Raw genomic sequence first — 23,055 nt, 5'->3', positions numbered from 1 at the left:
CCACAGAATCAGCTTCTGCTTTTAATACCTTCAGACAGAAAAAAGACACAGATTCCCCATGATTATAGTTTAGTTCACCTTGATAGCCAAAGGAAGGCAAGCAGGAGTCCAGACATAGGTTATGAGGCAATTCATTGGCTAACCAAAGTATCTGCTTCTTCAACCCCTTGGGAAACAAACTGTTGGTAACTCTTCAGCACACAAAAGCAGCAAGGGCTGGGAGCTTTCAGTGGTCAGGAAGAGGCATAGTGCCCTTCTCTCATCTCTGGGGAAGCTTTCAGTTATGAGGGAGCATGTGATGTCATTGAGTTTGTGTAGACACTGTGTTATTACAGATGTTACATTTATTGCATTTCAAATCTCCTCCTGATCCTCTTCCCCAACAAAATAAATACACATTATAGCAGTTATAAAGCTGAGTACTGAACTAAGTAAATGTACCTATAGCCATCAATTACTTTAGACTTTCAGTTTTGAGCCTCTGATACTATGTTTTTAACCTCCCATTTACTGTCACATTCACTGCTTGCTTTTCCTCATGTAAACTTTCTTTTTTTAGGCATTATTCATGTTATTCCTTCATTAATGTGATTTGGTTACTCACTGTGGCTATAACCTTCTGACATTTAATAATGAATTGATTATGTGAACTGCAGTGTTTTAAAGGCTTTGGCCAATGCAGAAGCTTTGGGTAAGATTTTGTTCGTGGCAGGGGAATAGACAGAAGTGTATACAAAATGTACAGGAATGGTAACTTCCCAACTAAAGAGCAGGCTTTTGGTAAAGCAATGTTTTTCCATAGGACTTTGTCACTGAACACTTCAAAAGTTTCTGATGATACTGGATTCTTAGCTTTATTGCAGAACCAGGTGAAATTAAAATTCCTAGCTTGGAAATTTCATTCATTCATTCATTTGTTCTTTCATTCCAAGACAAAAAAAAAAAAAAAAAAAAAAAAGAGAAAAAAAAGAAAAGAAAAAAGAAAAGAAAAAAAGAAATTACAATCATGAGAATGTAATAACAACACTTTCCCTCTTGAATCTGAATTCCTTTCACAGAAATTACCCAAACTACTCCAGGATATTTGAGCATTGTTTTTCCTTGTTAGCTGCTTTGTTTTGATTTTAGCAACGCTCTATTCTGAATCTCTAAATATTTGCATTGTCATCAACACATATTGTGCCATGACTGGACAATGTCCAGATAAAATGAAAACAGACTCAAGAATGATCTTCTGTTAACATATGTATTGACATCAATAAAGGCTAAAAGATTATGACAGTTATTTCTGTGCCAGAGAAAATACGAGGCAGAAAACAAGGTGCAATATGTATTTGGGTCAGTGCTTGTATCAATGGATGAGTGATGAACTCTCAAAAGAAACAGAAGGTAGTTTATGTTAGGCTCAAAAGAGGTAAGGAACAAAAAGAGGTCTATTTTTTTTTGACCTTGTGACAGGTTGACAAAAACCCCCAGTGATGTACTAGGAAACTCCTCAGCAGATCTATTCTGACTTGAAAGAAGGACTTTTCAAAATGTAATGGTTTTTAAAAGAATTTAAAAGGAATTTATAACCAGAAGCCAGATTTCTTTCTGAGATTACATGTCAGGAGATATTTGCAGTATGTTGTGGTCAAGCTCATAGATAGTAGTAAAAAATTCAGATTCGAAGTATGAAGGTATCATCTTAACTACATACTTAGATTTCTTTTTCCTAAAACATTTTGTAATGTTAAAATTGTATTTAATCAGAGAGGACATTTCCTGTGATATGAAAAGAAATTGAAAGCAATGATAAGTTAAAGGAACCTCAGCCTGAGTCAGTGGAAAGCAATTTAGTTATTTTTGTAGTGCAGATGTATTGCCAAGGTCAAACAAGTCTGATTTACACAGGAATATGAGTTAGAAAGGCTATTTAAGGGAGCCATAAATACTTTGCTTACATGTGCCTAGATGGATTGACTTCTTCCATCAGTTGCAATGAAAATTATGATTTACCAGTAATCTTCTTGCACAATTCAGTGATAGAGTATTTGATAACTTTTCTCGAAAGGAAATAATTCTCCCCATATTCTCCATTTTAAATTGATATGCAGAGTAGAATTCAAAATCAAATAAGATATCCTGGAAATCTAAAAGGAACTCATCTGTTGAAGAACTCTTAGCATCACAGAACCATGATCTGAAAGTGTTAAGGAAACCTTTTACATGGTTTTGTGTTAATGTCTGCCAAGACTTGGAGAAACAAGAGTATACTACTTACATATTGAAAAAGAAAAACAAAAACAAACAAATAAACCAAAAACTACCAGAGCCAGTAAGCTTGTCTACCAACAGCCCTCTTCCAAGAATATTTTCTCAGGATTATCTCTGCATTATTGGAAAGGATATTTCACTACAGTTTAGCAAAATTCTGCTGGTAAAATGGCCTGACAGTTTGTAGTTTTTCCAAGGATTCAGTCAGAATGTACATTCAAGGCAGAAAATGATCAGCATTTGTTTCAGAAACTTCAATATGAAACAATTTCCAGGGTAGAATTACCTCCTCATCCCCTTAGCAATTTGCTTGAAGAAGTAACTTGGGTCCCAGCGCTATGTGGATTGAAATCAGTGGCAGCTGGGTTGCACAGCTGATCTCAGCAGGGAAACAAACCCCATGTTCAGAACAACAGCTTGAATGGTTACCTCTGCTTCAAGTGTGATGCACTCATTTTTTAAAGCTTCTCCCAAGCCAGGGGCAGGGGCTAAGTTCCTGTGAAGGAGAGACTTCTATGTCAATCTAGCTCAGAAAAAAAACACGATTGCCAGACAACAGCAACCTTTCCTCTCCCCAGGCTTTCCAAAATGCCCTAGGTAGCTCAAGAGAAGTTACGCAGAAGGTGACAAGAAAGAGAAAGGTACAACTCTTTATCAAAGTGTTTAAAAGTTATCCAGTACCGTGGACTTGAGAAATAAGGTAATTGAAGAACTATAGGCTCATGCTAGGAGGGAAGGAGAAAAAAGTCAGTCACTCAATTGAACAAGACAGAAATTATGATCTCTCCATAGCAAGTAACTTTCATGTGAATAATGCAGAAATAAACATTTTGAGGTGGAGGAAGGTTTGTGATAAATTAAAAGTTTATGGGGAAAAAAAAAAAAAAATACAGCTTCCAAACAAACAAGCTAACTAATCCACACACTGCTCACAGGCTCAGTTACATTTAACCCCAAAACTTTGTGTTAGTCTTTTTCTTTATAGAACTGGTACCTTGCTTTAGCTTCGAGTAATTCTTAACTGCAGTGGAATCTGGAGCCTTACTTGAAATTATAATGACAGCATCAGAGAGAACTCAATCAGAAGTAGTCCAGGTAGCTTCTCTAAAATTGAAACAATGTTAAGAAGTAGAAAGCGTTCATTGCAGATACAAAAAACTGTCACTGCAAGATCATTCTAAATCACTTATTTATCAGTAAGCAAACGGAGAGATTTAAATACACATTCCTGGCTTTCAGGACTTTATCATGCCATATAAGCCACTAATAAAGTGGTTGTTCAGTGACTAATCATTACCCACAGACAGTATTCTGACCACTTTCTCATTTCCTGTATCTTGCGTCTTTTGACATATGGATTCTAAAATTCAATCTCCACCTCCGTGAGCTCAGGAAAGTTTTGTTGTTGGCTCCAAAAGGGCTGCATTTTCCAAAGCTGCTCCTCTTCTCTCTTTCTTTCTTTTTTTTTTTTTTAAATTATTATTATTATTAATATTATTATTATTTTTCATGAGCACAAATCAAACACAACAAAGCCTGTGAAGTGCAATGGTAATGAAAACTCATGCTTCATACTATTTATACTGGTTTTCCTCTCTGGGTAAGAGCATCATACATGCTAACTAACAGAGCTTTTAGCAAAATGTGAGACACTAGCCAAGAAAACACAAAGAACTGAAAAACCTGTGCTAGGAGAAGAAGGAAAACAAATCAGATAATAAGAGTATTTTACATCAAGTCATGTTATTTAAAAAAATTTACTACAAAGAGAAAGCCTCCTGCCAAAATGACTGTGACATATTTCTGTATTAGGAAGTACTCTTTCTTAGAAGGAAACGTTTTTGGGAAAAGTGGAGAAAAGCAAGAGCAATGATAATAAAGAACTAGAATTAATCTTCCAAGTTTTTTCTTTCTCATAACTCCTCTCTGAATGACATTTCCATTTCTTCAGTATCCAGTATCCCATTCTCATGTATTCTTTTACTGTCACTGATCTCTCTTTTCCTCACAAATATAACACCCCAATCAATAGACAATGTTTTCATCCCTGAAAATCACTTACACATACAACAATAAACCCTAGAATGCCTTTCACTCCATGGGATGGAGAATCTTGAGTAGTCAGTGGGTAACACTGGACTCAGAGTTGACCATGACCCAACAGGAAATGAGAAAAGGAAATTCAACACTTCTCTACCCAAAGAGGAACAACTGAGGTCAGTGCTGTACTTGAGAATTGTATTTTTTCAAAATATCACCTAATGTAAACATGAAGGCAATTTTCTCCATATAAAATTGCTTTCCTACTTCCTAATAATTCATATAGAATCATTCCAGAGGCTTTAGTTCTGGGGAAGGTAGTAGAGAGGTAATTTTAATTCTGATGTAAGTAAATATAAAAAAAGAAAAACAAATAAACCCTTTGTTTTCATGAAGAATGTTAAACTATCAGAACATGAGTAGGACTAAAAAAAAAAACAACCTGAAACAATTGTTTGAGAGGCAATAATTAGGGTTTTAAATGCAAAAGTCTTATGCATCAACCACTGAATCATTACTGAGACTGTGACAATATGTCTGCTTGCCATTGTTTTTAGTTAATGGGAATGAGTTTTCTGCTCTTAGTAATGGCCCTTTCTGAGACAATCCTATTCAATTTTATAAACTGCAGATACTTCTCAGAGCTCTGCTTTTGTAATCCTGTAGGAGTATAGTAAAGGGCACTGAACAGAAATATCCATGGTCTTTAAAATATCTTCCTCAAGTAGATTAAAATAAATTAAAAAAAAGGATGTATTTACTGGAACTACAGACATCTGGTTTAGTGTCAGAGTCAAATCATTCTGAGAAGCTTTTCTTAGCATAGGCTTGAGCAAATTTTATAGCGAGATGCAATAGTAACACATTTCTGGTATAACAAATTGCTCTTTATTTAAAGTTACTTTTTTAATATGAATAAGACTTTAAAGCCTGTCAAAGATGGCATGCAAAGATAAAAATAAAGAAGTGTCAGGAACAAAAATGTTCTTTTTCTCTTCGTTTGAATTAATTTGCATGTCAGTCAAGAAATCTGTCAATGCATATGCAATATAAGCAGCATGACTTACATTACTAAAAGTGTAGGCAAAAGGAACAAGAACTGAAGAAGGGGAAGAAAGACAGCTGTGATGAGCAAGGATTCTTCCCAATCTATAGTACGTATTCAACTATAACAATACACCCAAAGATGGTGAAGAAGTGATGACAGAATTGTCAATTACAGCTGAGCAGAGTGTAAACAGATCTACAAAATCTGCTGAGCAGAATCAGCACCAGGTGGTTGGTAGGGTTTCTTTTCCAGTCCAACCCACCAGCTGGAGCACAAGTCCTGCCCAGTCGTAAGGTCCCACTTCCCCCTTGGCAGCCTGTTGGTCATCCTGGGACACCAAGTGTGGTAGGAACAAATCTCAGAAGAAACAGGAGTAAAATAAATTCAAACCTGATGGAAAGCTGTAGACATAAAAGGTGTTGGCTGAGATGTAAATTGGATTATTGATTGCTGTAGATCAAATTCGTTTGAAGCCTTGGAAGGGAGGAGTTGGAACTCTCATTTCAGGTCTTGTTTGTCTGGATGAAGAAGGGGTAGGGATTAAAAATGCTTAGAGATTTTGGCAGCTTGCTTAGAGGTGTCTTTTAAGTAAGATTTTCATTTGAAACTTTTCTTCAATAAAAAATCATTTTGTTTTTCAGCATTCAATGTGAAAAGCACTAGGAGGCAAATTAGATCTGTGCAAAAATACCATTATTAAAGCTAAAGATGCCTTTCAATCAAATCTTGCAAATTTCTCTATTCGGAATCTGAAGCAAGACTACTTCAGTCTTTACATGAAGGAAAGATCTCCAGGGAGTGAGATCAGCCTCCCTTCAGTTGCTGTTAAGCTCATCTTTAATGTGGCCAGAAGAATGTAACCAGAAACACTATACAGTACACCAGTACTGAACAGAATTCAGCTTCGGCGCTGTCCTGGAAGAAAGGAGAAGCAAGGAAAAAAAAATAGAGCAACAAAAAACCTTAAAATCACTTTTCTCTCAAGCATGAGCTGCTGCAACTGAATATGTGGAGATAGAAGATCTGCTGAATAATGAGTTCTCATTTCTTAAGTGTGTTCATGCACTTAACTGGAAATTTTGGATTTCAAGGTTCCAGTCCAGACAGTCAGCATTGCCAGCACCCAGAGCTGGCATTTTAAGTTATAAGTAACCCTGTGAAAAGTGACAGTTATGTGTTGTTTCTCTCAAGCATTAAGATTTCATTGTTCTGAGACTGTTGCTCAGAGAAAGTCTGCCAAGTTTTTATTCCACAACCCAGCAAAGGACTTGGTTTTTAGTTAAAATCTATTTAAAGAAATAATGTTTCATTAGGTCTCCTTCTTAATTCACTTTTTCACAATACTCAACCTTCATATGCAAAATGTGGTTTCCTTTTTTTGTCTTGACTGAGCCATCTCAACCCCGTATTTCCAACTTGCAAAAGCCTTACCCATTCTGCCACTCCAGACTTCATAAAAAAGGCACATTCTCTTGCTGTTGTTTTTGCAAAATAGATAGAGTGTATCTTTGGGCCAGAAAATCTGTGGAAAATAAATTCACCAGGAAATTGAAGATATTTGATTTTCATTCTCTGCTCCAGTGCCATTTGATTATTTTATACTAAGTAACCTATGAATAAAATACGAATACTATTACTGAATCTTGTGGGAACTAGAATTCATACATATTTGCTTTTTTCCTTCTTTCTCTAATTTTATCCTTCTTTCTGCTAGTTTTGTCAACAGCAACAATTCAAACTTACTACATGATTGTCAGAGTAGAATACTGAATGTAATACTTGGAAGTTCCTTCCCTTACTATTAAAGTCACTGTTTTAAATGCTCTGATATTATATTAAAAAGGTAAAGGAAATTTAATACTGTCTTTTTTTTTTTTCAATTTTGGAGGCTTTTTTTGCATCTCTTCTCCATGAGCAAAGAGATGTTTAAGTATCTCTTAAGCATAAGTGCTAGTTCTCATAGGATTTAGGCATTAGTATCTCAGCATGGAGCTACTCAATTTTGAGTGAACTTAGACTTCTGTGCCAGGCAGAAATGGGCTTCACAATGTCTAACACAGACGCATCCAGGCATTTTACATGCTTTGGGGTCGAAGGAAGATGTTGTTGAGGATACCAAATTGGCCTTCAACATCTCACAAGTGAGTCACATTGTTGTAAACAGGAAAGACAGGAAAGCTCCAGATGCAACTCTGGAATTGAAGGTAGTTTTGTTTTAAAAGAAAACTATTCTTACTCACAGGCTCTCACACCAGTGGGCATATTTCCAACTGATCCTGGCAGCTAGGCTTCAGAGGAGAGATAGTGGCTACCATATTTTCACATGCCTCTTGAGGTTGATGATCATTTCTGGCTTTGAATGTCTTTTATACTCACTCAGAGCTGACAGTGATTAGGAAATTTCACCTCTCTAGCACATCCCATTTCTAGGAGTCTTTGTCACCTGTTCACTGTTTTATTTCTTATTGGGATGAAGCTTCAGTCATGTTCTCACTGCCTCCTGACGGCTGGAGTTTTTTGAACAGGCTATCCTGCTAATCCCAGAGGTACTGAGAAGCTGCATGGAAATGTGTCAGATCTCAATAGCCTACTGACAAAAATGCTTTCAATTCCTGTAACCTTTCTTCCAGTGTTCTTTTCTGGTGTTTCCATAGTCATTTAAATGGTCCCATTCATACCTATATCTGCACTAAAAATCTCTTCAATGTAAGGCCAGAAATGATGACTCAGATCCTTTCCATGGGTTTCCCTTTTAGAGTGAAGAACAGATAAGATTTTTATGGAATCAGAAAAGATTAAGAATTAGAATATTACATTCCTTTTGTGCCTGCTTTATTAGACAATCCTTCATTTTAGAAAATTGAGTAATTCAGTCACCATAATAAACTCAAATGAAGATGAAGTTATAAGATGTAAGGAAGGGGTGTTTCCTGCCAGTAAGATTTAAAAATAAATTAAAATCTGTGGGTTCATCTGTTCTCTCATATTAGTGTTCAGTAGGCAAATCCTAGTCTCTCAATTCTCTCACTATCTACACGATGATAGACACCAGGGTTCACAAAAGTTCTGCTGCAATGGTAGTACAAACATAGCCTAAGAGACTGGACTGTTGCTCTACGTGGTGGAGCTGCAATGCTCCAGGCAGAATTTTTGAGATTGAAATTTAATGAAGAAAACACTGGGAGCACATAACACATCAAATTTATTTCTTGAGTATTTTTCTTTTTCCCTCCAAATTTTCAGCATGCTGCTACATCTGTTTTTTTCTTTATTTTTTTCCTGTTTTTTTTTTTTTTTTTAAGCTCTCTCACATCCCACTTAAAAACTATGAATTTGTTTTCAGTCTTTTCAGGTATGACTTTTCTTTCTTTGCTGAAATGAAGTGTTCAGACTAATGTGCTTAATACTTATAAAAATATAGCATGTGACCATGATGAAATTGCTTTTTTATTTCTAGAAAGTAGCATGTTGACTTATAATATCAACTATTAGCAATCTATGTAAAACAAACAAAAAAAACCCCACAATTTTTAAGAAGTTGTACAGAGTTTAAAAGTGAAATTTCCTTTCTTCTTTCTTTTCTTCTTTTCTTTTCTTTTCTTTTCTTTTCTTTTCTTTTCTTTTCTTTTCTTTTCTTTTCTTTTCTTTTCTTTTCTTTTCTTTTCTTTTCTTTTCTTTTCTTTTCTTTTCTTTTCTTTTTTTCTTTCTTTCTCTTCTCTTCTCTTCTCTTCTCTTCTCTTCTCTTCTCTTCTCTTCTCTTCTCTTCTCTTCTCTTCTCTTCTCTTCTCTTCTCTTCTCTCTCTCTCTTCTCTTTCTTTTCTTTTCTTTTCTTTTCTTTTCTTTTCTTTTCTTTTCTTTTCTTTTCTTTTCTTTTCTTTTCTTTTCTTTTCTTTTCTCTTTTCTTTTCTTTTCTTTTCTTTTCTTTTCTTTTCTTTTCTTTTCTTTTCTTTCTTTTCTTTTTTTTCTTTTCTTTTCTTTTCTTTTCTTTTCTTTTCTTTTCTTTTCTTTTCTTTTCTTTTCTTTTCTTTTCTTTTCTTTTCTTTTCTTTTCTTTTCTTTTTTTTCTTTTCTTTTTTCTTCCCTTCCCTTCCCTTCCCTTCCCTTCCCTTCCCTTCCCTTCCCTTCCCTTCCCTTCCCTTCCCTTCCCTTCCCTTCCCTTCCCTTCCCTTCCCTTCCCTTCCCTTCCCTTCCCTTCCCTTCTCTTTTTTCCCAAGTTACTATCACATTACAATATGTTTTCAGGATATTTGCAATAAAAATCCGATCTTCTCAGATCAACTTATTCACTGCTGTGTTAAAAATTTTGATCTAAACTGATAGGCAAGTATTTTAAGTTGGACTTTGTGAACTTATGTTCTATCTCAGGACATATAGATGTGGCCTTCTTCAGCCATGTTAAGAAGCTTATGTTCAAAATTTGGATTTCTATGGACCCGATAAAGCAACAGCCACTCAGGTAAGTAACTGTTGCATTGAATTTATTTGCTTGTTTGTTTACAGAGAGACAAAGGAATTAGTTGTGTGAATTTGTTCAGGTCTGCCAGTGCAACATTGTGACCTTTGTTATGAATTTGAATGGACACATATCAAAAATTAAGAAATACAAATGCTGTTACAACAGTGGGTCAAATGTGTGTCACAAATTTCTGTATTTTAATTGTAGAGCAGAATGATCTGTGCAAGTATTTTCTCAGTGGCATAATCTCAACATAAAAAATAAATTAACCAAAGCATTTTGTGCCCCTTCTTTGCCTGCTTTAATGGCCAAAACTTTAAAGCTATGGAAATTTCTGGCAACTTCAAAAACTTCAAACATACCAAACTTTGCTCACTATAAAGACACATATTCTTTCTTTTTTTTTTTTTTTTAATTATTATTATTTTTTTTTTACTTGCACAGCCTCATTCACATGCCACAGAAAAAAGTGCATTTCTTGTTATCCCTTGATAGCACTTCAAAAAGACAAACGTTATCCACAAAGTAACAAATATTTTCTAATGACCATTCTGTTTGAAGACACGTTTACTGAATGATATAAAGTTACTTCATGCACAAGTTAAGCTCCCATAACCGAAGAACCTGAACTTTGAGGTCTAAGAATATAGAAACCACTTAGGGTTAACAGTGTTAGTTACATTAATACATACACTGCAAGGATGCAAGATATATAATACATATTGCTGAAAAATTCACAGAGCATAGTTTTTATAAATAAGGCCAGCTATTTAATGAGTTAAGTCTAGTCCCAAATACACACAGAAGTACTTTAAATTAAAACATGTTTTAGTCAGTAGGACTACTTACTGGGCAGTCAGTTTGGAGACTTTGCTGTTTTGGGATTAGAGTTGAAACTCAGAGAGAAAACAATATATGAACCATCTGTCCATTTATCTATTTATCTATTTAATTAAATGGATATAAAAAATGTCAATTTGAAACCAGTGATATTTTGATCAAGAACAAAGCATCACAGTACTATATACTATGCTTGTACTATGCTGCCTGAAGACGAAAATCATTACAGGAACTTGTAGTGAAAACATGCAAATTTGTTACTGATCTTAAAAGAAAACATCAATGAGTCTCTGGCAAAAGCCCAAGTCAGTCAGCCTAGATTTCTAAGATTCCTAATTTTACTTTTTTTTTTTTTTCCTGAACAGATGTTTGTCTCCTGCATAGAACACCTGGAAATCTGTCATTTTACTTCCTCTAATCATTTTAATGGTGTTTATTTATTTGAATAACTGAGAAATTATTGCAACAGTACTTCAATTTGCTGGCAGATTTAAAATTCCCTCCAAAATGATAATTCTTTTAGAAGTCGTATATAATTTTACAGAGACTTCCAGGTAAGCAGACTATTACAGTGATCACTGTCACACTGTAGTGGAAGCAGAGAACTACATTAAATAAAAATGGAAGACCAGACACATTCTATATCTCAGAACATCACGTATTACTGCAGATGATTTTAGTACAACAAAATAGAAACACATTCACAATTTAGAGGAACAAGAACAGTCAGTTTGTACTCTGAACAAACCATGGGCTGAGAGGAAACAAGAGCAATGGGTGGAATCATACAAAAGAACTATTAACGTAAGCTTTCATGCAGAGAGAAAAAAGAGTCAACCCTGAATGTCTCTGAAATATCCATGTATACATGATTTTCTAAGCTTTCCTACATTGGAGGGCTTGCTTTTCATTACTGGAAATCAAGATGTAGAACTAAGTATATCATCAATCATTATTATTATTATTTTAATAAAAAAAAGGTTCTTCATGGAATCAGGTTCTAGTCCTGCTTTGATCAACTTACTTTTACACATAGGACTAAAAAAAAAGAAGAAGAAGAAAAAAAAAAGGATAAAAAAAAAAAAGGTAAAATCAAATACAGAATTTGGCTTACCATTATTTTGGATAAAGAAAGAAAGTTGCAAAGCCAGATATGCATCTTAGTAAGGTACATAGTTACCACACTTAAGATGTAGCAGTGCTACTATAATGCTTGTCAAGATCTCTCTGCAAGACCTCTCTGTCCTTAAGTAAATCAGTAGACCCTTCTAGTTTAGTGTTATCTACAAAATTATTTATCATATCTTCAAATCTTATATCCAAGTAATTGATGAAAACATTGCATAGAAACAGCCCTAAAACAGAGCCTTGTGGAACTTCAGTAGTGACTGGCTGCCAGACAGATGTAACCCTGTTTACTATAATTCTTTGAGCTTAGTGCTTAGTGTGCTCACCAATTGTTCCCTCTGTTATCCTGTGGTGTTACATTCAACGAGTTAGGATTTTAAACTCTTTTTTTCCCCCTCTCCCCCCGCCCCCCAGAGACTGGAAGCTTTTATAATATAATCCATTTAATGCAACATAGAAATCTTTCTGAGTAGAATTTCAAAGGCATAATCTTTGATTTTTTTCCTAGCATTTCAGTAAAGTATTTGCTTTGTCTTCAGGTATAATAGTAGTCAAGATTTGTTTTGTTTCTAGCATCATAACCATCAAGTCTTGATTGTGTAAGAAACTAGAGCCTTTGTTTTAATAAAAACACTCAAAGTGGCTTGAAGGTGGGAACAAAGATGCAAAGATGCTTCCCATCCAAAGTCCATGTGGCAGAGAAGTCAGAGATAGAATTGTGTACCCATTTCCACAGGTTACGTAAAAGAAAAAAAGAATCTTACATTGTATACTACATGATTCATTAGGTATGTCTTGAGAATATCTTTGAAAGGATGGAGATTAGGGAAAACTTTGTTTTGATGATTGGGGAATGTTACTATTAAAAATGTGTCATGACACACAGTCAGGTGTGTAGTTAGCTCTTTGAAAACCTCATCTACAGCTCAGCTTTGGGCATGTGTACATGAATCCTGAAACCATCAATAACTGTGTGATTAAATCTCTTACTGGATAAGAGATAATATTATTTATTGTTAACATTAGACAAACAAACAAAGAAACAAACAAACAAAACAACCCAGAAATATAAAAATGAGAAGAATTTCACCGATGAAAAACTGCATAACCAAATGGCCAGAGGGCAGACTGACAGTACTTCAGACTTGCACTGTTTGTAGACAAGAGTTAAAACCACACCTCCAGTCATTCTGGGAAATCCTCAACTTCACATATTGGCCCTAGCAGCATAAAGAAGTGATAAGTTTTTGTTGTGGTTTAACCCAGCAAGCAGTTTCCCCTCAGTTTCATAGCTTCTTCACATGATGTAATACAGTGTGGAATACCCCTTTGGTCAGTTTAGGTCAGCTTCCCTGGTTTTGTTCCCTCCCAGCTCCTAGTGTCTCCTCAGTTCCCTCACTGCCTGGCCAATATGAAAAACTGAGGAGCTGAAATGTCCTTGGCTCTGTACAGCACTGCTCAACAACAACTAAAATACCAATGTGTTATCAAGATTTTTTTTCTCATAAAGCCAAAATATAGCATTATTTTGGACACTATGAAGAAAATAGTTACATTCTAGCTGAAACTATGACAGTTTTACAGAGAAATCTGAATCAAAAGAAAGTCAGTTTTCCACATAAATTGCAAGTGTAGCAGTTGATCTGGATGCTGAAATAGCCTATTCTGCTATGATTTTACTAAAGTATTTTTAAGGATATTATTATTGTTATTCTTAAATTTCTAAATCCTGAGTGTGTTCCTGATTCACATATTGTTCTTCAAAAGCCATATGTTCAAGCATAGTGACCTGGGCTATATTTTTAAAGTTCTTAAGAATAAATCAATTTATCTGCATTCCCTACTATTCTGTATTGAAGAGTATCATTATATTGCTATTTCATATGCATTTTTTCAAAGTGAGCTTTGAAAAATAATTACAATTGTATGCTACAACACTTTGGCATCTCTGGAAGATATTGCTTAAATTGTTCTAGTAGAGGAAGAACAATAGGCAGCTGAAGGATTTGTTCCAGCAAAGACATTGAGATGCAATATATGAAGGATGGAGTTCAGTTGTCAAAGAGAAACTGTTGGAGCAAGAAAAATGATGACATGGCATCAGAAGCAGCTGCAGATGGGATAATCCAAGAAGACAATACATATGCTGAGGCAGGAGCAATTGTCAATAGGGACAGCTTGTCTGGTTATTTGGATTCCAGTTCCATAGCACGTGTTTGCTTGTTTACCGTGTTAGTGGAGACAGACACTTGACAGGCAGCTTGTTTGGGAAGTCCAGTGTTACCTGTCTTAATTCCTTAGTTAGGAGAAAGGGATAAGATGCTGCAGGCAGTTTGAACAGAAGAAAAACAAGCAAACAAAAGAAAACAACAACAACAAAAAAAAACACAATTAAAAATGTCAAAGTAACCATATTTTCATATTTATATTGGAATTTGTGTTGTCAAAGACAAGTCTTGTTAGAACTAATCAAGACAGCTGGCTATGACTCCCTCTCACCTCACAACTATATTTTCAGAAATAGCCACATTTTTCAGATTCCCATTGTAAAATAAGAAAAAAGACAAAAAACATCAGCAAAAGAAGCTGATAATCTAGAGACAACTTTCAGAAGTTAACAGAAAAAGAAGAGCCAAATACGATGGTGAAGAGAGGAACAAGGGGAAACTTACTGGTGCTTAGCAGTGAGTATAGTGGGTTAATTTTATATGGCAGAAGACAAGTTACATATCTAAACAGAAAAAAAAAAAACTAAAAAAAAAAAAAAAAAAGCAGTTTAGCACTGGAATTGCTTTTACCATCCTCTATGGTCTTTCTCTCATCCCCTGCTTACTCTCTCCAGATTAATTTTCTCTGAAATTCATTTTTATAGTCTTATGTTTTTCCTTGTTTTCTTTTTAAAATTTATTTGTTTGAATACTTGGTCTTTATTGTCTGCTTAATGTGTTACCTCACGTCAGTTTAATATTCACCATGAATTTGCTCTGTGCATTTTCAAAATAATTTTGTTGCCTTATGCTTGTGAAGTGCAGAATTTGTCTTAATCTTTCTCTAACAAGAATGTGCTTGTTGGTCCTGTTTACCTGCACAGCAGATGCCAGTGATCTGGTTTTCAGAAAAATCTGAAGAGCAAGAACTTGTATGAGATGGATATCTGCCTTTCCTGCCTTTCATATGTTCTAGTTTTGGTTCATTTTCTGCAGAAATCGTGCATAATAATTTCACTCACCTCATCTTAGAAATCTCATAATTGTGGATCTGAGGGCTAAAATTGTGGGGACAGAAAAATTTATAAATAACAAGAATCAAACTTTAATTAAAACATAAACAGCATAAAGACATTGCTCATTTTTACAGTTGTATGAAAATTAGTCAGAATTCCAGTCAAGGAATGAATGGCAAAAAGATGGGGAGCAATCTTAAGGGATAAGAACAAAGAAAGAAATAGGAAGGAAAATAAAATGAGAAGGGGGCAATTGGCTACAAGCTTCCTCCTGACTGTGTATAAAGACTAACTGCTATGATCTGGAAACTGCTTCTTGGAATCTCTGAAGGTACTGATTTGGATGATGGAAAATGTTTCGTAATATTGATTTGTAGTCTTAGATTAAAAATATGTACTATATAACATATATATAATTGCTCAAAAACACATAAAAGAGGAATTTCACCTAACTTTTCCTGAAATGAAAAGTTATGCATTACTAACTGAAATGGATTATAGAATATAGAACATTAGTCCAAAGCAGTTTTTTTAAAGAAGTTCTTCACAGATGGCAATTAGGAAGTATAATGGTAGCTGAGTGAAAACCTTTGCTACAGCATTCAGAAACAGGAACCAAATTCAGTAAACTGTAGCACCTCCAGCTTGGCACACTTCAGTTATTCAAAGTTACATATTTTGTTTTTTTAGTACAAGCTGTTTCTCTGTAACTAGTGGAAGAGCAAACAAATAGCTGTATATTGTATGTCATTCATTTGTTTTGCTATGATTGCAAATACCTCATCAGTAAAGTGAATACGCAAAAATGAAAACACTGCCATTGAGGGATTTGAAATATACAGATTGTAAAAATATCCCACCCTACTGATTAGGGCCAAACTTGAACAAATAAGGTAAAGACACTGCACAGGCTATGGAACATGTAAACTAGTGAGAAAGTGAGAAGCTAAAAAGCTTCTGACTGAACAAAGAAAGACATCATTTCATTTGTATAGGTGTTTAGAGCTACACTGAGGCATTCTTTTATGGTAGAATGAAGAACTGACGTTGGAATGACTATGCACTGACAATAAATAGCAGTAATTCAAAGTATAAAATTAATTTGTCATTCTGTAGGCATAATTTTAAATGTTACTGTATCTACTCTATTTTATAGTACTTCTAAAAACCATGCGGGGGGACCATCGTAGCTGAGACGCTAAAAAAAAAGACCCAGCATTTCCATTTGGCATACTATCCTAGGAGCCTAACAGCTATTGCAGGGAAAATAACATTTAGTATTGCAATCTAACAAATCACTCCCCTGAACAATTAACAAAATATTCACAGTCACTTTATACGACTACTAGCACAAATTAAAACTAAACAAAAGAAGCTTTTGATTTAAAACAATTATTTGTCTCTAGCTGGGAAGAATTTAAGAAGCAGAACAATAAAGAAGTTCTAAAACACTTTAAATATCCAAAAGGTATAGACAGCTCAAAAGAGGGTCAGACTATTATAGGAGAATATTTTTTTTCCCCACAGAACAATAGATATGAATAACATTTCCTTGAATATAAAGGAGGATGAAGTCATCACTATAGTGTTATTACTTCAGAGTTCAGGTACTCAACTCCTTTTTTTTTTTCATAGGAATAATTCCACTGGGTTCGATCATTAAATGCTCATTCATGAAAAGCACTTGTGTTGTTGGTAGTAGTTTCATTTGGCTTTGGAAGAATGTTTTCCCAAAGCTCAGCATCAGAATTGCACATAAAATTGAGAATTATGCAATCTGCAAGAGAAAGAGTTTGAAGTTCAACTTCAAAATGATCCTACTGCATTTTGAAACAGTCTGGGGAAGCAGAAAAACAGACAGCAGTAAGGTGTCTGTACCCTTCAGAAATAATTCTCAGATGACTTAGCACCTATTCAAATCCTAAGTCTTCAGATAGTTGACTTGCATAAGTGGAGGGAAACATAAGACATCTCAGTAACATATTTAACAAAAAAGGTTTTAGATCCCATTTCACAGCAGTAACAACTGCAGTGTTGTCACTTCCCTAATATCTAGCAAGTATATAGGAAGTAATTAGTTAATCAAGAGGAAAAATTATTCACTTCCAAATTTACAGGTGAACTTGTAAATGCTTAAATATTCCAAGATTTGGCTCATTTATCACATTAAACATTTGTTTTCTTTTAACCTAGTTCAAAAGCTAAACTAGAACATATTCTTTAGTCTAGTAAAATTATACTTTGCTCAGATTATGTAATTTATTCAGTTGCCTTTCCTACAGCAGCTAAAACATCTTTAACAATTAGGATATTCCTAGTAATTTTCCAACATTTGGGAATAATGGTAATCTACCTTTTTTGGGAAATGCTAACAATCATTCTTTGGACTAAAAACCATTCCTCAAATCAGATCACAAACATAAGGTAACCAGACCGTCTTCATTCTTATTCCTGCACCCACTTGTGCTCTTTTTCTTTCTAAGTCACTGGTTCACTGAAAGGTTAAGTACTCCATGAAAAGTGAAACAGCTACAGAAGGAAGAAACAAGAGCATCTGTGACCCAGGTCAGCTTAACTACATTGGGAAATGTAAATTGAACTCTTTTCAGCCAAGGAAAGGAATTGAGACTTATTTCCCAAACCTGTGCTAGTCCTTCAAGGGACAGCCTGACAAAACTGGTGGCACAGCACAAGTCCAGGTTTGGGAAAGTGGGAAGAAGCTGAGTTGAGTTGCCATCTTCCCAGCAGTTCTATTCTATGCAGTACGGCATACCTATACAGCTGTTCTGCTTGGACCATGGCTGTGGGTTCTTTACTTTGAAATAAAAAGATATGGTCTCTGGTTTCATTTTTGAACAAGATGCATTAGAAAACTTTCTCAGGGAAAAATATAGGGCGGAAAAGTGTTTCCTGTCTCACTATTATGTAAGACATCTGTAATAATCTTGCAAATTGTAGGATAGCTTTAAAAAATAAATCCCCTTATAGGGAATTCTTAAGCATTTTAGGGGACTGTTAATCCTATAGCTGTAAATTTTGCTAGCAAATTAGTAGCTTCTAAGACGGGTTCTGTGTCTAACTTAAAATATAACTTTTGATTATAACTTAATCAAACATATAAAATATATGTTTGAGTTTAAAAATCACCTGACAACTACAACTGATAGGCTACAGAGATGTGATCAGGTATGGGCTTTGACTGAGTTTTGGATCACAGCAGGGGATATAGCCAAGCTCTCATCAGCTCACTGTGCACATGTCAAAGAGCTTGTCTTCTTGTAGTAGTGATACTTTGAGCACATGCACTGTCAGCCCGAGCCTGATGCTCTCTGTGTACCAGTCCGTGGGAGTGGAGGGGAGGGGAAAGGCCAATGCATTTCAGCTTGCAGAGAAGGAAAGACAGTAAAGAAAACTAATTCTCAATACATGCCTCCATTTACATTGAGAAAGTCTTTTATAAACAAAAGCACAGGGTCCTATTTCAAAACATATGCAAATTTACAGGTTTTCACCAATTAGTAGAATATTTTCATTTTAGAACTATCTTGTTTCTAAAGATAAGTTAGTGTAAGTTATAGGTTACAAAAACTGATATCATAGAGTATTGTATCTTCTTAGGTTAAAATAGACATCCAACACATGACCACCTGAAACATTTTCTTTCCCCATCCATCTCCTGCCAAAGTTTCCAAAGGACAGCATCTGTACAAAGCAGGCATTAAAAACTTACATAGAAAAAAAGTATTGTTTATATCCTCTATTTAGCATTATTTAGCATACCTTTTATCATGTTTTGTCCCAATTCATAACAAAGCTTTTCTCTTTCACTTCCATTTGATTTTCCCTTTTCAATAAAGCAATTTGAAGTTCAGTTTCAGTGAAATACATAATGATGAATGTATATTTTGTATATGATTTTAACATTGAAGGACTGCAGTATTTCACAGCAAATATAAAACAGTTCACACTTTCCTGTTTTTCCTCTTAAAATCATTATATCTCTTAATTTGCATAGAAGGTGGCCATTGGAATTATTTGATATCAAAATGAAATTGGATGTGTTCATTTGAGTTGTACATTTGCAGTACACGCATTCCCTGACTAATCACCTTCTTCAATGATTTCTGCTGAAGAAAAAGATAAACACAGTTTTCACAAACATTTGTTATTAGCTTTGTTTGGAAATATTCAATCCAGTAACCTTGTATGCTGGGGTGCTTGCAGGGAAAAACATCATTTGGGATGCAAAAATAATCAAAGTGACTTCAGTTAAAACTTCAGTGAGTGATTGGAGAATGCTTTTATTAGCGTTTGTTCAACTAGAAAGGGAAATCTAATTTCCATACAAAAGTCTCTCAGATGAAATAACAAATGAAAGTCAATACTAAAAAGAAGATGCATACTTTTTTTAATTAAAAGAGCATTGTGTAATCAAAGCTGAATTTCTTCTTTTGGTCAAAGCATGATTCTGCACTTGTGTGATTATTATTTCAGAATTATCTTATATGTGAGAAAAATAGCTGAATATAATTACAATTAATAGCTTTATATACAAAATGTATTGGTTTTGAAAAAAAGGAAAAAGGTAAATCAAATTTACTACATTTTTATTTAGAACTATTAAAAATAGACAAAGATTTATCACTGTAAAGAATAAATATTTGACAGAAAGTTAGCATCCCCACAACCACATTTTCCTAAAATAAACAAAAGGACTACAAATTTTTTTAAACAAAGCAGAAATCTTTCTGACTATCTTATTTTGCTCAAAAAGACTTTACGCAGCAAATAGAAGGCTTCCTTACTCTTTTTATTTTTAAAAAATAAATGATCAATTTGTTGAATTTTGCTATTCATTCATTCCTAGATGACATATTCTAACTACTCAGCAATTAATAACAACCAATATGTCATATCATATGAAATCAAAAGACAATATCCTAAAAAGGGTGGGAGAGCCATAGGTAAAACAAGACTGCGTTCAAAATATCAAATGAAAGGCTATCATTATGTTAGATATTACATTGTATAAACTCACGTTGTAAATGTGTGTTTGCACTTTTGATTTACAGTAATCACATTCACTAATGCATGACTTATAAATAGGAATACCATTTATCCATCTATTCATTAGAGATCTCTTTCACTAAGGAAAACTACACTATTGTAAAAATATGCTTAGCTTTCTTATCTCTGAATATGTGTGTGTAGGATCTACTTTCTGGTATGTATTTATTGAAAAACAAATCTGAATTTGCCTATGGGGGTGAAGGGACTGAGAAAAAAAAAATAACGCAGAAGCTTACTTTATTTGAAGAAATTGGCATAACTAAACAAGTCTATATTTGGTTTAGCAGCCACAGGATATGTTCATTCTCTGCTTGTTACAGGGAAATAATTCACACAAAAAGTTCTGCACCATGTTGAACCATGAGATGGTTATTGATACTAGAAATAAGAACACTACTTAACATTGAAGTTGAATTGTGTGTACACAGGTATGTAACTGCTCTAGAATCCTTACATACCGACTGTTTATATTTTAACTCAGTAAGCCAGGACACTGTTTACGGGCTGCCAATTCAATTATAAATCTGTGCTAAACTTCCACCTATGGATTTTGGCCAAAGTGCTTTCTAATCCCCCTTCCACTCTTCCTGCAGGATAGTTGAAATTTACTCGCAGTCTTTCAGAACAGAAGTCCACTGGCTGCAATCCTGGATTTCCATTTCTGTTATCCAGCCCTTTGGTGCCTTCTCTTACATCTTACTTTCTTTAGGAGCTATAAATAGAGACACCACTTGAAAAGCGAAAATGAACTATTGAAAAGTCGTATACTGAGAAAGGTCCTGCTGAGTACACAAGAACCTCCTACTCCACTGCCATCAGGCTATGACATGATGAAGACATCCTAAGATGTGGCTGAGTGTTTAAGGCTGGCTTCATTTTGACCCTAGCATCAGTATAGATTTCCTCAATGAATATGCTAGAGGAAAAATAATAAGAGCTGCTCAGGAAAAAAAATTTTGGTGTTTTGATTTCAGCCCTATCACCAGCACCAGCATCAACTTCTTAATCCATAAATCTAGATTTCCAAATATACCCCACTAATTTAACATCTTTTTAAGAATATATATATAAATGAAGAAGTATTTGTATTTTTTCTGATAACTCATATTTTTTCCTCACCTGCTAAAAGGATTGCACTAGCTCAGAGTCTTAACACTAATGTTTTTTTTTGAATTAATTCTCATGTATTTTTAAGGATTATTAGAGGAAGATTTTGACCCTAGCTATCCTATTAAATATAATTAGACAATTTTGAACAGTAGCAGCTACAAGTTATTGGTTTTTCAACTCCTTGCATGCCTTGCATTGTATGAGATTCACCTATAACATTTAGACTGTCATTTTCTATGTCATAATGTTTTTCTCACATATGTCTTAGATGTCTTAGAAATGTTATGGAATAAAAGCCTGCAAAAAATGTGATTCAAAAATAACACTTATCTGGAAGGTTTTGGAAAACAAAACATAACAAACCAAGAACTCAAAGCTCCTTCTCAGTGTGTAGACTGTTTTTTTTCATAAGCTATATGACAATATCTTTGAGCTTCAAACTTATTAGTGAATTTTGAGTGATATGCAAGTCTGGCACTAAACTTTTTCAGATATATCAAGTTGCCCAGAAAAGCAGATCAAGAACTTGAGGAGTTTTCATGTGTTGCAGCTAAGAAGGAGCTTGCAGGATTACATCTGAACATACACAAAGAGTGCGTATGCATCTACATATATAATAAAAAAGCCCTTCGTGTAGTGTGAGCTTCAGTCATACACGATATCAAGTCAATGGAAAGGAGACAGCTTTTTTGTTCATTTAAGTTATACATACATATAAATATGGAATATCATATGTATATGTTCTTCCACCACATGACTGGTAGCAACATAGATGATATTCAAATTCTAGGCGCCACTAACAAAGAAATTATAGGTGCTTGGTAGCTGCAATTCCTCAATGAAGTAGTGATCCTAAATTATTTACACAACAGCAGCTCTGACAGGAGAAAGGGAAAAGGAAAAGGCAAAAAAGGAGAAAAATGTACTGTGGTACTACTTCTTTTGAAAAGATTTTTTTCTTTAGCAGATTTAGACTACATATTAGGAAGAAATTCTTTACTGTGAGGGTGGTGAAACACTGGAACAGGTTGCCCTGAGAGGTTATGGATGCCCTCTCCCTGGAAGCATTCAAGGCCAGGCTGAATGGTGCTTTGAGCAACCTGGTCCAGTGGGAAATGTTCCTGCCTATAGCAGGGGTTGGAAGTAGATAATTTTAAATGTTCCTTCCAACACAAACCATTCTATGATTCTATGAATTTTGTTGTTTAGTTTTTGAACTGTTTTTAAGACCTAATTGTCAATTGCTCAGCCAACCAGCTTCTTCCCACCTCCTCAATCCCTGATGATAAAGGCCTTCTTCTCACTGACATTGCTATATCCACTGAGATGCCCATCACCTTCTAGCTAGTTCTTTTGCCTAACTGCTCCCAATTCACTTATTGACCAGATAACTACAACACTCTGCCAAAAAAATTCCTCAGTTATTTCTGCTTTCTATAAGGATAAACATGTCATTAAAATGTGAGGTTTTTTTCTTCTCAAAGTAATTTATTCCGCTGGCCTCATTTTATTTCAGTCCATGATTTTTGCAGTCCAAAGCTATGATTCTTTGGTGACTAGCAAACCTAGAAATAATTAAAAGAATAGGGAAAAAATAGTTAATGCCATGTAATATAATCATTATATGCCTACTATTTGTTGTGAATAAATGTTTGTAACCATAAATGGAAACATCTCCGAAAGATGAACATAATATGCAAGCCTATGTGTTTCATGTTAGATTCTTGGTTTCTTCTGTCTATCATCCCTTTTTTTTCCCCATCAAATATAAGCAGAATTCATTTCCCTGTCAGGGATTCTTTCACTCCTAGGAGATGCTTGGTAACTCTAAGGTGTCAGTCACTAGAGTTTTAACTGATAAAGATTCCACAAACTTCACAGTGCT

The sequence above is a fragment of the Meleagris gallopavo genome, chromosome 1 (genome assembly GCF_905368555.1).
Source record: "Meleagris gallopavo chromosome 1, MGAL_WU_HG_1.1, whole genome shotgun sequence".
Taxonomy (NCBI): Eukaryota; Metazoa; Chordata; class Aves; order Galliformes; family Phasianidae; genus Meleagris; species Meleagris gallopavo.
This window is presented reverse-complemented; position numbering follows the sequence as displayed.